Raw genomic sequence first — 16,718 nt, 5'->3', positions numbered from 1 at the left:
CGGTGTTTACTGAAGAGGATGTTGGGGAGGTACCCGTAATGGAGAAGGTTTTCATGGGTAATGATTCAGATGGACTGAATCAAATCACGGTGAACCTAGAAGATGTGGTAGGCCTGATTGACAAACTGAAGAGTAGTAAATCACCTGGACCAGATGGTATACACCCCAGAGTTCTGAAGGAACTAAAAAATGAAATTTCAGACCTATTAGTAAAAATTTGTAACTTATCATTAAAATCATCCATTGTACCTGAAGACTGGAGGATAGCAAATGTAACCCCAATATTTAAAAAGGGCTCCAGGGGCGATCCGGGAAACTACAGACCGGTTAGCCTGACTTCAGTGCCAGGAAAAATAGTGGAAAGTGTTCTAAACATCAAAATCACAGAACATATAGAAAGACATGGTTTAATGGAACAAAGTCAGCATGGCTTTACCCAGGGCAAGTCTTGCCTCACAAATCTGCTTCACTTTTTTGAAGGAGTTAATAAACATGTGGATAAAGGTGAACCGGTAGATATAGTATACTTGGATTTTCAGAAGACGTTTGACAAAGTTCCTCATGAGAGGCTTCTAGGAAAAGTAAAAAGTCATGGGATAGGTGGCGATGTCCTTTCGTGGATTGCAAACTGGCTAAAAGACAGGAAACAGAGAGTAGGATTAAATGGGCAATTTTCTCAGTGGAAGGGAGTGGACAGTGGAGTGCCTCAGGGATCTGTATTGGGACCCTTACTGTTCAATATATTTATAAATGATCTGGAAAGAAATACGACGAGTGAGATAATCAAATTTGCAGATGACACAAAATTGTGCAGAGTAGTTAAATCACAAGCAGATTGTGATAAATTGCAGGAAGACCTTGTGAGACTGGAAAATTGGGCATCCAAATGGCAGATGAAATTTAATGTGGATAAGTGCAAGGTGATGCATATAGGGAAAAATAACCCATGCTATAATTATACGATGTTGGGTTCCATATTAGGTGCTACAACCCAAGAAAGAGATCTAGGTGTCATAGTGGATAACACATTGAAATCGTCGGTTCAGTGTGCTGCGGCAGTCAAAAAAGCAAACAGAATGTTGGGAATTATTAGAAAAGGAATGATGAATAAAACGGAAAATGTCATAATGCCTCTGTATCGCTCCATGGTGAGACCGCACCTTGAATACTGTGTACAATTCTGGTCGCCGCATCTCAAAAAAGATATAATTGCGATGGAGAAGGTACAGAGAAGGGCTACCAAAATGATAAGGGGAATGGAACAACTCCCCTATGAGGAAAGACTAAAGAGGTTAGGACTTTTCAGCTTGAAGAAGAGACGACTGAGGGGGGATATGATAGAGGTGTTTAAAATCATGAGAGGTCTAGAACGGGTAGATGTGAATCGGTTATTTACTCTTTCGGATAGTAGAAGGACTAGGGGACACTCCATGAAGTTAGCATGGGGCACATTTAAAACTAATCGGAGAAAGTTCTTTTTTACTCAATGCACAATTAAACTCTGGAATTTGTTGCCAGAGAATGTGGTTCGTGCAGTTAGTATAGCTGTGTTTAAAAAAGGATTGGATAAGTTCTTGGAGGAGAAGTCCATTACCTGCTATTAAGTTCACTTAGAGAATAGCCACTGCCATTAGCAATGGTTACATGGAATAGACTTAGTTTTTGGGTACTTGCCAGGTTCTTATGGCCTGGATTGGCCACTGTTGGAAACAGGATGCTGGGCTTGATGGACCCTTGGTCTGACCCAGTATGGCATTTTCTTATGTTCTTATGTTCTTATAATGGTGAAAGGTAAATACTGAAGAGAGTGGCCAACAGGTCCGATTCTTGGGGCATGCCTGTAGGAAGTAGATGCCAGGAAGAAATTGTAGATGCTATTCTGATTTGTTGTGTTCAATCACTGAAGTACGACATGAGCCAGGATAGTACGGAACCAGATATTCCAATTTCAGTAAGACGTGTGAGGAGAATGTTATGGTTGTAGTTTGAATTCCTCCAGGAAGAACAGAACTACAAAGCCACAGATGCAGTGGGGCAAAAGCGAGACTGGTTCAGGCTGTTCTTGACAACTTTGAATCACCTGGCAACCCTGTTTATTGCTCTAACATATCCATGGAAAGATCAAGGCTAATACTGTTGAAGTGGTCTCTTATTATTATTCAGGCCGATGCAATAAAGTGCGCTGACCCTAGTGTGGGTTTTATCTCATGTTTTAGCATGCATGTTCAGCGTTAACTTAGCCCAGGCACTAAATTGAGTTTTTAGCCCTGAAAAAACTCAGAGCTAAGATTAGCGCGGATACATGCAAATTCCATGTTAATGAAGGTATTAATTATTATATTACTCCGCAATGCTTAGCGCACATCATTTTAACGCTGGGAATTTAACTTCTGGGTCTGAGGTAGAGTAAAAGTTAAGTCATGTTTCTGGTGGCCGTGTTATTCTGTTGCTGTACCCAGTGTGGTGGTGTCCAGCTGTGATTTACATGTAGCTGCAGCAGAAACCGAGGAACAAAGAAGGGAGGGAGGGCTGAGAGAGAAAGAAGACACGTTATTGAAGAACTGCTTTGATTATTATAGAAAGGCGGTATATTAAGAGGAATAAATAAATAAAACTAAACAAAGAGAGAGAAGGGAGCGAGAGGATCAGGCTGCCCTAGCTCGAGCCACCCGCAGGCCGCGTGTATTACAACACTGCTAGGGTTACCAGAGACAGATGTGGTCTGAAGGTACAGACTGAGCTCCGGTGCAAGTCTGTCTCTCTAAAATGCAATTAGAAATGGTATTGACCCTCTAAATGATCGTGGATGTGCCATACCTGGCTTGTGTGCCTCGTGTTTTCTTTCCACAGACTCATTCCAAAATACAGTGGCTATAGTGGACGGAAGGAACCAGTCATCACTTTCAAGGCATTTCAGTCAGGTACTGCGGGCCATGATGAAACGGGTCAGGGAAATATCCCCAGGAGCAGACACGGTGGCAGGGAATGAAGCATGCCAAAGCGTAATGGGTGCAATAGATTGCACCTATATTGCTCTCATCTTCCTCCCTACCCCTCCACATATACTATGACAGGAAGCTTTTAAGTTACATCATTAAAGCATAAGGTACCTGGGACGGGCAGCTACAGTCGCAGGTTTTCTTGATTTTCCGGTAAGCCAGGACGATTGACGTGGCAGGCTGTGAGACAGCGATGAAAACTCTGCACTCCAGCAGTCTGACTGCTGTTAGCTGATGTTGTGTGGTCCCTTTTAAAAATAAGACATCTTAAGGCTTAATCATGCTGCTAGGAGAAGCATTGTGCTATTCTAGATACATTCAGTGGGCAAAAATCAAAACATAAGCAGTCTGAGACGGCACCTACAGCTGAATAGTATGCATTTGGGGCACAATCTCACATACAAGGCCGATTTGGCAAGGCACGGCAAATAAAATCAAAATGCAAGTTCTTTGGCGTGAGCACCAACAAACTGGCCATGCTTTCCAAGCAATAAGGAGCAAGGTAGCAGTTTCCAGCACTTGCTTTTACCAGATTTTTCAGCATTCCTCACATATTTAGCATGCTTTTCCATGTAGCGCACGTTTTTTATACTTCTGGGCCATTTGCATGCCATTAGCTCACTGCATCCCACGGTTTTGTAGCATGTGAGTAAAAGAAAATCCACACTAAAAATGAGCCCGGGTTTTAACCCCAGCTGTATTTATAAACATTTGCTCTTCCTCCATTTGCCAAGAATAACCCAAATGCAGATTGCACTCAGGTCTAGAAACAGTTACAGTACAAAAACATCAGCCTGCTTATTATTAAAGCTATTTATCATTATGGCGCCTCTACACAGTTGGGAAAAAAGTTATCAAGCAAAAATCTAGGGAAAAATGTTAACAAAGCCAAAAATATGTGAACAAGTCAGAAAATTGGCATAGAAAAAATAAGTGATGCCAGCAGTTCCCACCCTTTTCTGTGCCGCAGCACACTCAGCACAGGATTCACTTCATTTTGGCACACACCAGCTTCACCATCATCACCTTCTCTTCCCTTCCCTTCCCTCTCCCCCACCCCTTGGCCTCATCACCCACCCTTTCATTTTTCCACACCCATGGCACCATCACCTTCTCTCTCCCTCTATTCCTTTCTCTCCAAACATGGCATCATCATCTTCCTTTCTCTCCTCCCTCCCCTGGTAGCAACATCACCTTCCCTTCCCTCTCCCCCACTCCCCTGGCATCATCACCGTCCCTTTCCTCTCTCTCTCATTCCCCAGAACTTTCACCTTCTCTTCCCTTCTTTTCTTTCTTCCTTCACCCCATGGCATCATCATCGCCTTCCCCCTTCCCTCTCCTCCCACCCCATCCCCCAGTGTCAACCTCATTATCATCTTCTCTTCTTTTCCCTTTCCTCTCCCCCACACCCTCTTTCTCTTTCACACGTCCAGGAGGGTTTCCCCCTATGGTGCCAATTCCTGGATCTGTCATACATCAGGAGTTGATTGTGGTGCAGAAGATTGTGGTGGCAGCCGAAGGGCTGAGAACAGCATCTAAAAGATGTGACGGATCCCTTCTGGGGTCATCTTCTTCAGCACTAAAGAAGAAGATAGTGTTGTCAAAGTGAGGCACTATCAGAGCGGACCCATCCTCGACTCCAAGATGGTAAATAGCCTCCTCGGCACAGGTGCCCTCATCCTTATGGCACAGAAGGTCTCCATGGTGCCAAGCCATATATTCTATCCAGATCCGACTCTGACCAGAGCGCTGTCTATCTCATTGTCATGGAGCGCAGGCTCCAAAACAAAGTTAGTCCCCTCAATGTGGCATGCTAAGGCTCCTTCAATTTCATTGGGGAAGAGCATCTTGGTGCATAAGCACAAGAGTTCCACCAGCATGGAAAGTAGGGCTTTAATGCAGAAGGAGATTTTACTGGCGCCAGCACCAAGAGGTGTTGATGCAACCAGGATGGAGTACCTCAGAACCTGACACTTCTTCGGTCACAGTCACAATGGCTCTGAGCGCCTACTTGGTGCCACCAGTGTTGGCAACCCTTAGTGAAGATGAACCAATCTGGGTTTCTGAAGAGCATGCCTCTCCTCCTGCTCTAGTGCAAAGGGTCCCTCAGCAGGAGCCCAGCTGTTGGAGCTGGTGAAGAATTTCTTTGCTCTCTGAAGACCCAAGAGGGAGGTTAGAACCTCTCCTGTCCAAAACAGAGGAATTTTTATAACACAGTGTGGCTACTCAGGGGCTTCCAGTGGTGGGAGTAAATCCTTGCCCTGAGGTGGTAGATTCACCTTTTCCAAGGAGTGCCTTCACGGATCAGAAGGAAAAGCAGTGAGGTTAGCGCATTTAAGTTGCTATCAGTTATTTCCCCCTCTGATCAGCAGAGGTCTCCTCTTTGGTCTCCCTTGTTGTGTTTGGGTTCCTGACTCAGCCAACCTCCATGGTTAGAGGAGAAGGATTCTTGTTATGCTTGCCGGCAGAAGGGCTCTGCGGCCAGTCTCACTCACCCACCGCTGCTCTGTGGCAGAAACAGGTCCGGGTTCCCTGGCAGTGGCAAGGAGCTGCTGCCGTCACACCACTCTGTTGACTTCGAGCCACCAGCCCGACGTGAACTCCGCAAGCCCGAGCCGCCAGGCCAACTTTACCAACTTTCCCCTCTCCGCGGCTGGGATGCTGCTGATTTCCTCTGGCACTGGATGTCCTCCTAGGTGACACGCATGCCTCTCTCTGCTATTTAAAGGGCCCATGATGGGAAAGTGCTGCCAGCCCTTTCCAATGACATCACCTCCTAGGGGCTATATAAGGCTGGATCCTGCTTCCAGCCTTTGCCTTGGCAATAGGTCTTATCATTTCAGAGATGTGCATTGCCAGTTCCTGAGTTCCTGAGGTCCTTCCTTGTCCCTGGATTGACCTTGGTTTTGACCGGACCAGACTTGGACTACAAGCTAAGCCACCTGCCATGACCCTCATCTAGATACTGACTATGAGCTACGCTGCTTGCCATGACCCTTGTCTGGATACTGACTATGAGCTTCGCAGCTGGTTCCTGACTTGGTCTGTGCTACTGCTTCTTGACCCTCTCTTGGACTTCCATCTCTGCAGAGGCCCCACGTAAGTCTGGCCAGCCCCGGCACCTGAGTGCTTAATCTAAAGGGAATGTGGGCTGGTAGTGGTGAAGCCCCAGCGGCGTCTCTGCTCCTCATTTGCCTCGCCTACTGATGATGGGGGCCTGTGGGGCTCCTCCCCACAGGCAGCGCCAAGTCCCCCTCGGTCCAAGGGTCCACCAGAATAACAATTCCACAGAGATTCCTTCAGATTCCCTGCCAGACTTTCCTCAGCATGCATTTTCTCCAGAAGATCTTAGCTACTTTTTGGATAAGCTAGAGAAGACGCTGTCCATCGGTGTTAGGAAAGAGCAAAAACCACAGATATCTGCCTTCTAAAGTTTCTCCAACCTCTAGAAGACTCTGCATCCATTCCAGTGCGTAGCTTCCTCAAGGTTCTCCAAATGAAGATGTGGCAAGTTCTCATGTTATGTCTTCCGGTCGCCCTCAAGCTTGATGTGAAATATAGAGTACAGATCTCCCTAAGTTTTGAAGTAGTCCAGCTACCATACCACCACTCCACTCTGTGGTAATGTAGTTAGCATTGAAGCATGCAAAGCACACATATAATCACTGTAACCTAGCTCCTGGGAAGAATCCAGAAGTGTTGGATGCATTTGGGGAAAAGGTTTCCAAGGATTCCTGTTGTGCACTCATATTGCAGCTTATGTGGTACATAGTACAGTATTTGCACAAATGTGTGCAAAAGCTGAAGCCTTTGACAGAGTTATCACCCTAGGCAGGCAGAGTTCTGTAGAGCAGTGGAAGAAGTGGAAGAATGTGAGAAGCATCTTATCTGCTCCGATTATGTAGCTGTGGCCAGAACTTTGGTTGCTTCTGTAGATGCATGAAGGCACACATGGTTGCAAGCGAGTGGATTTCATGAAGATTTGCACAACTGTCTGCTGGATGAACACTGTACAGAGGACAACGTATCCGGATATAAGGTGAAGGAGATGGTGGCTGTAATTAAGGAGCATCAATCCACCCTGAAGTTGTTAGCAGCAGTGGTGGCAGACCAGACCACATGCACACAAAGGAAAACGAACTCTTCACATCTTGGACAGCAAGCGAGGCATAGCATACTGGTACAGAGAAAGGCGACCAAAATGATAAAGGGAATGGAACAGCTCCCCTTTGAGGAAAAGCTAAAGAGCTTAGGGCTGTTCAGCTTGGAGAAGAGACGGATGAGGGGGGATATGATAGAGATCTTTAAAATCATGAGAGGTCTAGAAAGGGTAAATGTGAATCAGTTATTTACTCTTTTGGATAATAGAAAGACTAGGGGGCACTCCATGAAGTTAGCATGGGGCACATTTAAAACTAATCAGAGAAAATTCTTTTTCAGTCAACGCACAATTAAGCTCTGGAATTGTTGCCAGAGGATGTGCTTAGTGCAGTTAGTGTAGCTGGGTTTAAAAAAGGTTAGGATAAGTTCTTGGAGGAGAAGTCCATTAACTGCTATTAATCAAGTTTACTTAGCTAATAGCCACTGCTGTTAATTGCATCAGTAGCATGGGATCTACTGAGTGTTTTGGTACTTGCCAGGTATTTGCAGCCTGGATTGGCCACTGTTGGAAACAGGATGCTGGGCTTGATGGACCCTTGGTCTAACCCAGTATGGCAATTTATGTTCTTATACTATCTAAACAGGACTCAACTTCACCATCAAGGTTCCCAACTACTTATGTCCTTTGATCCCAATAGATTGGGAAGGGCAGTAGCCAAATGAATCTAATTGGCAAGCGGATTATATAGTGCACTATTACACTCTACTGGCTTACAGATTACAGTCTCTGCCAAAGCTCATCAAGTGAGAGAATTAGTAACTTCAGTGGTTCTTCTCAGGGCCACTTCCATTGTAGACATATACAAAAGTGCAATTTGTCATCAATGCACATCTTTACGTCCCACTACTGTCTAGATACTCTAGACCATATGTCTTGAAGGGACAGTAACATTAGACTAGCAGTTTTGTGCAGCCTATTCACTAGTAATCCACTCTCCACCTGGTGGGACAGGCTGGCTTTTAAATAATTGCTCTGCAGTGCAACACAAGCATTATGGCTGATTCATGCCTGCTTGTCAAGATTGCTTACCTGTAAACAGTGTTCTCTGTAGTCAGCAGGGTGAATCAGCCATACTTGATATCTGCCAACCTCTCTAGAGAATCAACTAACTCACTATAGCTTAAGCTCTGGAAAAGATTGAGAGGCTGACGAGGCAGTATGCATGTATAGGAATCCCTACACATGCTATGTAAGCCTTTTACTGAGCTCTAAGAGGTGGGTCCATGTCGATTCCATCAGATGACATCCCCATGCATTATAGCTGATTCATTCTGTTGTCTACGGAGAACTGTTTATAGGTAGGTAAACTTGCTGCAGGAACAATCCCCAGTCATTCCTGCCCCGCTGGCCCTCAATATATAATGACACTGGCTGGCCCAGAGACTAGTGCCTATGTTTTACCACCATAAAGCATATGGCTGTAAAACAAAATGGCGATGGTCTCAGGGCCAACCAGCAATGCTTATATGGCCATAATATAAATATCACCTAGAACCTTGAAGTTAATGGTAACTATCAAATAGTATATAGAACAACCACCAAATGGACTATGAAGCAATATAAATATAAATATAAGAAACCTTCATATAACAGACCTATAATATCATCAAGATCTTGTGACAGAACCCATGGGCAAATCTACACTACAACGTTCAAAGATATCTCTAGGTTTTAATGAAGGTCTCATTTTTCTAACAGTTCTTTAAAATTTGTCCTTAATGCAAATAAAAAGAAAGTTTGGCAGCACATACTGTATCTTATATGTTCATCACCAAATATAGTCACACAGCAAAACAGCTGACTTCAAAGTGGAGCACAATACTGGCCATCTTCCGATGCCTTCTCCAGGGGCAAAATAATCCAAGTTTACGGTTTGCTCAAAATCTGCAGAGATAAATAAACTACATTCAGCGTGCTGACTCTGGAAACTTTTATATGCACTCCTGCTAGCATGGATTCAGCGTGCTGACTCTGGAAATGTTTATATGCACTCCTGCTAGCATGGATTCAGCATGCTGCCTCTGGAAACTTTTATATGCATTCCTGCTAGCATGGATTCAGCGTGCTGCCTCTGGAAACTTTTATATGCATTCCTGCTAGCATGGATTCAGCGTGCTGCCCTTGGAAATGTTCATAGGCACTCCTTCTAGCATGGATTCAGCATGCTGCCTCTGGAAACTTTTATACACCCTCCTCCTAGCATGGATTCAGCATGCTGCCTCTGGAAACTTTTATACACCCTCCTCCTAGCATGGATTCAGCGTGCTGCCTCTGGAAACTTTTATATGCACTCCTGCTAGCATGGATTCAGCGTGCTGCCTCTGGAAACTTTTATACGCACTCCTGCTAGCATGGATTCAGCGTGCTGACTCTGGAAATGTTTATATGCACTCCTCCTAGCATGGATTCAGCGTGCTGCCTCTGGAAACTTTTATACACCCTCCTCCTAGCATGGATTCAGCGTGCTGCCTCTGGAAACTTTTATACACCCTCCTCCTAGCATGGATTCAGCATGCTGCCTCTGGAAACTTTTATGCGCACTCCTGCTAGCATGGATTCAACGTGCTGCCTCTGGAAACTTTTATACACACTCCTCCTAGCATGGATTCAGCATGCTGCCTCTGGAAACTTTTATACGCACTCCTGCAGGCATGGATTCAGCGTGCTGCCTCTGGAAACTTTTATACACCCTCCTTCTAGCATGGATTCAGCATGCTGCCTCTGGAAACTTTTATACACCCTCCTCCTAGCATGGATTCAGCGTGCTGCCTCTGGAAACTTTTATACACCCTCCTCCTAGCATGGATTCAGCGTGCTGCCTCTGGAAACTTTTATGCGCACTCCTGATAGCATGGATTCAGCGTGCTGCCTCTGGAAACTTTTATACACCCTCCTCCTAGCATGGATTCAGCGTGCTGCCTCTGGAAACTTTTATACGCACTCCTGCTAGCATGGATTCAGCGTGCTGCCTCTGGAAACTTTTATACGCTTTCCTGCTAGCATGGATTCAGCGTACTGCCTCTGGAAACTTTTATACGCACTCCTGCTAGCATGGATTCAGCGTGCTGTCCTTGGAAACATTTATACGCACTCCTGCTAGCATGGATTCAGCGTGCTGCCTCTGGAAACTTTTATACGCACTCCTGCTAGCATGGATTCAGCGTGCTGCCTCTGGAAACTTTTATACACCCTCCTCCTAGCATGGATTCAGCATGCTGCCTCTGGAAACTTTTATACGCACTCCTGCTAGCATGGATTCAGCGTGCTGCCTCTGGAAACTTTTATACACCCTCCTCCTAGCATGGATTCAGCGTGCTGCCTCTGGAAACTTTTATACGCACTCCTGCTAGCATGGATTCAGCGTGCTGCCTCTGGAAACTTTTATACGCACTCCTGCTAGCATGGATTCAGCATGCTGCCTCTGGAAACTTTTATACGCACTCCTGCTAACATGGATTCAGCGTGCTGCCTCTGGAAACTTTTATACGCACTCCTGCTAGCATGGATTCAGCGTGCTGCCTCTGGAAACTTTTATACGCACTCCTCCAAGCATGGATTCGGCGTGCTGCCTCTGGAAACTTTTATACGCACTCCTCCTAGCATGGATTCGGCGTGCTGCCTCTGGAAACTTTTATACGCACTCCTCCTAACATGGATTCGGCGTGCTGCCTCTGGAAACTTTTATACGCTCTCCTGCTAGCATGGATTCAGCGTACTGCCTCTGGAAACTTTTATAAGCACTCCTGCTAGCATGGATTCAGCGTGCTGCCTCTAGGGATGTGAATCGTTTTTTGACGATTTAAAATATCGTCCGATATATTTTAAATCGTCAAAAATCGTTAGAGCCGCGATACAATAACAATTCCCCCGATTTATCGTCAAAAAATCGTAAATCGGGGGAAGGGGGAGGGGAAGGGGGAAGGGGGAAGGGGGAGGGCGGGAAAACCGGCACACTAAAACAACCCTAAAACCCACCCCGACCCTTTAAAATAAATTCCCCACCCTCCCGAACCCCCCCCCAAAATGCCTTAAATTACCTGGGGTCCAGAGGAAGGGTCCCCGTGTGATCTTTCCCTCTCGGACCTCCTTGCGTTGTAGAAATGGCGCCGGCGCTACCTTTGACCTGTCATATGACAGGTCAAAGGTAGTGCCGGCGCCATTTTGTTTTTTTGTCCCCCGACGTCAGGAGATTAGGAGATCGCTCCCGGACCCCCAGGGACTTTTGGCCAGCTTGGGGGGGCCTCCTGACCCCCACAAGACTTGCCAAAAGTCCAGCGGGGGTCCGGAACGATCTCCTACCGCGAATTGTTTTTCGACTGCAGGAGGTTGTTCCGGAACCCTGCTGGACTTTTGGCAAGTCTTGTGGGGGTCAGGAGGCCCCCCCAAGCTGGCCAAAAGTCCCTGGGGGTCCGGGAGCGATCTCCTAATCTCCTGACGTCGGGGGACAAAAAAACAAAATGGCGCCGGCGCTACCTTTGACCTGTCATATGACAGGTCAAAGGTAGCGCCGGCACCATTTCTACAACGAGAGGGAAAGATCACACGGGGACCCTTCCTCTGGACCCCAGGTAATTTAAGGCATTTTGGGGGGGTTCGGGAGGGTGGGGGATTTATTTTAAAGGGTCGGGTGGGTTTTAGGGATGTTTTAGTGTGCCGGTTTTCGATTTACACGATATTTTAAAAACCCAAACTGCGACGATCCGATTCCCTCCCCCTCCCAGCCGAAATCGATCGTTAAGACGATCGATCACACGATTCACATCTCTAGCTGCCTCTGGAAACTTTTATACTCACTCCTGCTAGCATGGATTCAGCGTGCTGCCTCTGGAAAATTTTATACGCACTCCTGCTAGCATGGATTCAGCGTGCTGCCTCTGGAAACTTTTATACGCACTCCTCCTAGCATGGATTCAGCGTGCTGCCTCTGGAAACTTTTATACGCACTCCTGCTAACATGGATTCAGCGTGCTGCCTCTGGAAACTTTTATACGCACTCCTGCTAGCATGGATTCAGCGTGCTGCCTCTGGAAACTTTTATACGCGCTCCTGCTAGCATGGATTCAGCGTGCTGCCTCTGGAAACTTTTATACGCGCTCCTGCTAGCATGGATTCAGCGTGCTGCCTCTGGAAACTTTTATACGCACTCCTCCTAGCATGGATTCAGCGTGCTGCCTCTGGAAACTTTTATACGCACTCCTCCTAACATGGATTCAGCGTGCTGCCTCTGGAAACTTTTATACGCACTCCTGCTAACATGGATTCAGCGTGCTGCCTCTGGAAACTTTTATACGCTCTCCTGCTAGCATGGATTCAGCGTGCTGCCTCTGGAAACTTTTATACGCGCTCCTGCTAGCATGGATTCAGCGTGCTGCCTCTGGAAACTTTTATACGCGCTCCTGCTAGCATGGATTCAGCGTGCTGCCTCTGGAAACTTTTATACGCACTCCTCCTAGCATGGATTCAGCGTGCTGCCTCTGGAAACTTTATACGCACTCCTCCTAACATGGATTCAGCGTGCTGCCTCTGGAAACTTTTATACGCACTCCTGCTAACATGGATTCAGCGTGCTGCCTCTGGAAACTTTTATACGCGCTCCTGCTAGCATGGATTCAGCGTGCTGCCTCTGGAAACTTTTATACACTCTCCTGCTAGCATGGATTCAGCGTGCTGCCTCTGGAAACTTTTATACGCGCTCCTGCTAGCATGGATTCAGCGTGCTGCCTCTGGAAACTTTTATACGCACTCCTGCTAGCATGGATTCAGCGTGCTGCCTCTGGAAACTTTTATACGCGCTCCTGCTAGCATGGATTCAGCATGCTGCCTCTGGAAACTTTTATACACTCTCCTGTTAGCATGGATTCAGCGTGCTGCCTCTGGAAACTTTTATACGCACTCCTGCTAGCATGGATTCAGCGTGCTGCCTCTGGAAACTTTTAAACACGCTCCTGCTAGCATGGATTCAGCGTGCTGCCTCTGGAAACTTTTATACACTCTCCTGCTAGCATGGATTCAGCGTGCTGCCTCTGGAAACTTTTATACGCACTCCTGCTAGCATGGATTCAGCGTGCTGCCTCTGGAAACTTTTATACGCGCTCCTGCTAGCATGGATTCAGCGTGCTGCCTCTGGAAACGTTTATACCACTCCTGCTAGCATGGATTCAGCGTGCTGCCTCTGGAAACTTTTATACGCACTCCTGCTAGCATGGATTCAGCGTGCTGCCTCTAGAAACTTTTATACGCGCTCCTGCTAGCATGGATTCAGCGTGCTGCCTCTAGAAACTTTTATACGCGCTCCTGCTAGCATGGATTCAGCGTGCTGCCTCTGGAAACTTTTATACGCACTCCTGCTAGCATGGATTCAGCGTGCTGCCTCTGGAAACGTTTATACCACTCCTGCTAGCATGGATTCAGCGTGCTGCCTCTGGAAACTTTTATGCGCACTCCTGCTAGCATGGATTCAGCGTGCTGCCTCTGGAAACTTTTATGCGCACTCCTGCTAGCATGGATTCAGCGTGCTGCCTCTGGAAACTTTTATACGCACTCCTCCTAGCATGGATTCAGCGTGCTGCCTCTGGAAACTTTTATGCGCACTCCTGCTAGCATGGATTCAGCGTGCCGCCTCTGGAAACTTTATACCACTCCTGCTAGCATGGATTCAGCGTGCTGCCTCTGGAAACTTTATACCACTCCTGCTATCATGGATTCAACATGCTTAAAGCACGCTCAATCTGATTTATTTATCCTTGCTGATTTTGAGCAAACCATGGACTTGGATTATTTTAGGTAATTGGGAGCCAGGGAGGTCTGGAAGGTCCCTTTTTTTATGGTGTTTGGATGAGTATTTTGGGTTCATTTCATTTGTAACAAACTGAAAATTGACTTTTTTATTATGAAAATGGCATTCATTTCAAATTAATGCATATCTCTAGTATGCGTGTACCTTCCTCTTTCAGAATTGCCTAGGGAAAAAGTACCTGCAGAGGTTTGCACCTGCTTTTTACCAATATACATTTTTCCTTCAAAACAAATGTATAGTTGTGAAAATCCAAAACTATGCATGTTGTTGCATTCCCCATCCTATCGCTGACTCTGGAGGTTTCTTCACTTAATGTGGGTAGAAATATGCACATTGCACAGCAAAACACAGAATTGCCCACATCCATGGCGAGGATGGACAATTTCCCAAAAAATTCTTTTATCCGGGTAGCCATTGTGCTTCAGCACCCTTTCATTGTTACAGGTGACACCTCTTTCCTAGATCACACCTCCCATCCTCATAAACTAGTGACAACATTCACCTAAGCATTAGACTTTCTCCGTTTTATTTAACATCACAAATGAAACTCGGTAGTAGGAACCCAAGTGAGTTTAAATTCTGGAACTCACAAAATTCTGTGCATTCAGAGTTTTGTAGGTACTGTTATGTGTTTGGATGCCATAATAGAAACATAAAATATGACAGTAGATAAGGATCTAGTCTGACTAGCTTCATTCTTGGTGTGGTATCGTAGACCCCAGCTGATTGTTGGCTTTGGCAAGACACAAAATTTGAAAGAATAAAGGAGCAATTGTTAGAAGTCAAAACCTTCTATCCTGTGACTTGTGAAGAAGTTCTCTATAGTTATTTGGAAGCAAAATACTTCAGCATCAAAGGTTAATAAAAACCTTGCTTATTAGGGATCAGAAACACAGCAGGAGCAATGCCAGTCTGATTGAAAGCAATGGAGCTTTTGAAGCTATTCATCTCAAGTTCTCAGAACCTTTAGTAAATATTCCCCCTATGCATTTTCAACATAAGAACTGGGTCCATTTAGCCCAATGTTGTGTCTCTGGCATAGCAAACAGTGAGTGCTCCAAAGGCATGCATAAGGGTTGTCCGTCTTCTGCCATACCCTTCCAGTTTCTAGTAGTTATGGATTAGGCATCATTGTTACATAAAGAAGCCTGATTATCTTCCATAAATGTGTCTAAATCTTTTCTTTTTATTTTGGAGCCCAGTCATATTTCCCTCGATAACAGTCTATGGCGATGAGTTCTGCACTGTCTCTGATCAGTGGCTGAAAGTAAATTCATCGGAAGAGTAAATCTGAGATCTGAGGGAAATTCTTCTGTATTCCTAAAGAATTCAAGTTGGCTATAATAGATCTCAGCCTGCCTTTCTCAGCCAACTGTGAACTGCAGCAGAGAGGAACAGAAACAGACCTTTCCACTTAATCAGGAGAAGGGATAAAAATGCTTGGGCTTGATTAGGAACAGATGACAGAAGTGCTTTATGGCTTTGGGCAGAAGGTGTAATCAAATATCAAAATCAAAGTGAAACTTTTACATAGGAAAACTGGGACCTGTTGAAACAGTTCAGATTGTGCTTGATAAAAAGTCAGATATCCAGCAGGAATCCCAAAGAAAATCTTTTCTAGCTTTCTGTATGCAATTTTAGAAACAGAGAATATGATTGCAGATACAGACCACCAGTTCATAATGAGTTCTCAACTGCCCAGAACTCATTATGAACATAAGAACATAAGAAATTGCCATAGTGTGTCAGACCAAGGGGCACAGTGGCTGTGCCGGAGTAACTCCGGGGGGGATGGGAAGGGAGGGGAAAGTGGGGGGGAGCAGAAGGAAAGTTCCCTCCGAGGCCGCCCCCGGACCGGTGCCCCGCCAACAGCCCCGCCCCCTTCCCACCCCTTTCTCAGGGGGCCTCGGAGGGAACGGGGAAAGCCATCGGGGCTGCCCTTGGGCTCGGCGTGTGCAAGGTGCACAAGTGTGTACCCCCTTGCACGCGCCGACCCCGGATTTTATAACATGCGCGTGGCGGCGCGCGCATGTTATAAAATCGGGTGTACATTTGTTCGCACCGGGTAGCGTGCACAAATGTACCCCGCACAGATTATAAAATCTGTCCCACAGTGAAAAAGAATTTTCTTCGATTTGTTTTAAATGAGCTACTTGCTAACTTCTTGGAGTGTGCCCTGGTCCTTCTATCATCTGAGAGAGTAAATAACAAACGCCGACAAGAGGAAATGGCGGTAAGGTCCGAGAAATCACAATCGGACTCCCAATAAAATTCTATAAAGCCGTGTGGAAGATACACCAGCAACCGGAGTACATTTCGCATTGTCCCTGAAGCAGCAACCCGCGAAACGTGGACACGTTGGACTAAACTCCAGACTCTGGACTTTGAAGTGCAATAGCGCTCATCTAAGGGAAGTACCGTTTTTTACTAAAAATTAAAAAAAAAACTTAAAAAATCTTTTGCATATGGTTATGGACCGATGATTAAATAAAGACCCGCAAGCGGTAAAAATTACAAGTCTGAAATACTTGCAAACCGCGGGAAATATGAAGGTCCAACATATATATACAAGTGATTAACATAGTTGATACAAGGTAATTGAAATCTCCCATTATTACTGCACTACCAGTTTGGTTAGCTTCTCTAATTTCTCTTAGCATTTAAGTGTCCTTCTCACCATTCTGGCCAGGTAGACAGTAGTATACCCCTATCACTATAGTCTTCCCTGACACACAAGGGATTTCTACCCATAAAGATTCGA

General features: G+C 45.8%; 1 protein-coding gene across 1 annotated transcript in view; it reads left to right on the top strand.

The window, feature by feature from the left end:
- Positions 1 to 16,718, top strand: part of ANTXR1 (ANTXR cell adhesion molecule 1) — a 206,645-nt gene that overhangs the window by 124,707 nt on the left and 65,220 nt on the right. The gene's annotated exons all lie outside the window — the stretch shown is intronic.

This window comes from Rhinatrema bivittatum, chromosome 5, assembly GCF_901001135.1.
Source record: "Rhinatrema bivittatum chromosome 5, aRhiBiv1.1, whole genome shotgun sequence".
NCBI lineage: Eukaryota > Metazoa > Chordata > Amphibia > Gymnophiona > Rhinatrematidae > Rhinatrema > Rhinatrema bivittatum.
Note: the sequence above shows the minus strand (reverse complement) of the source record. Positions and strands in the feature narration are given on the sequence as shown.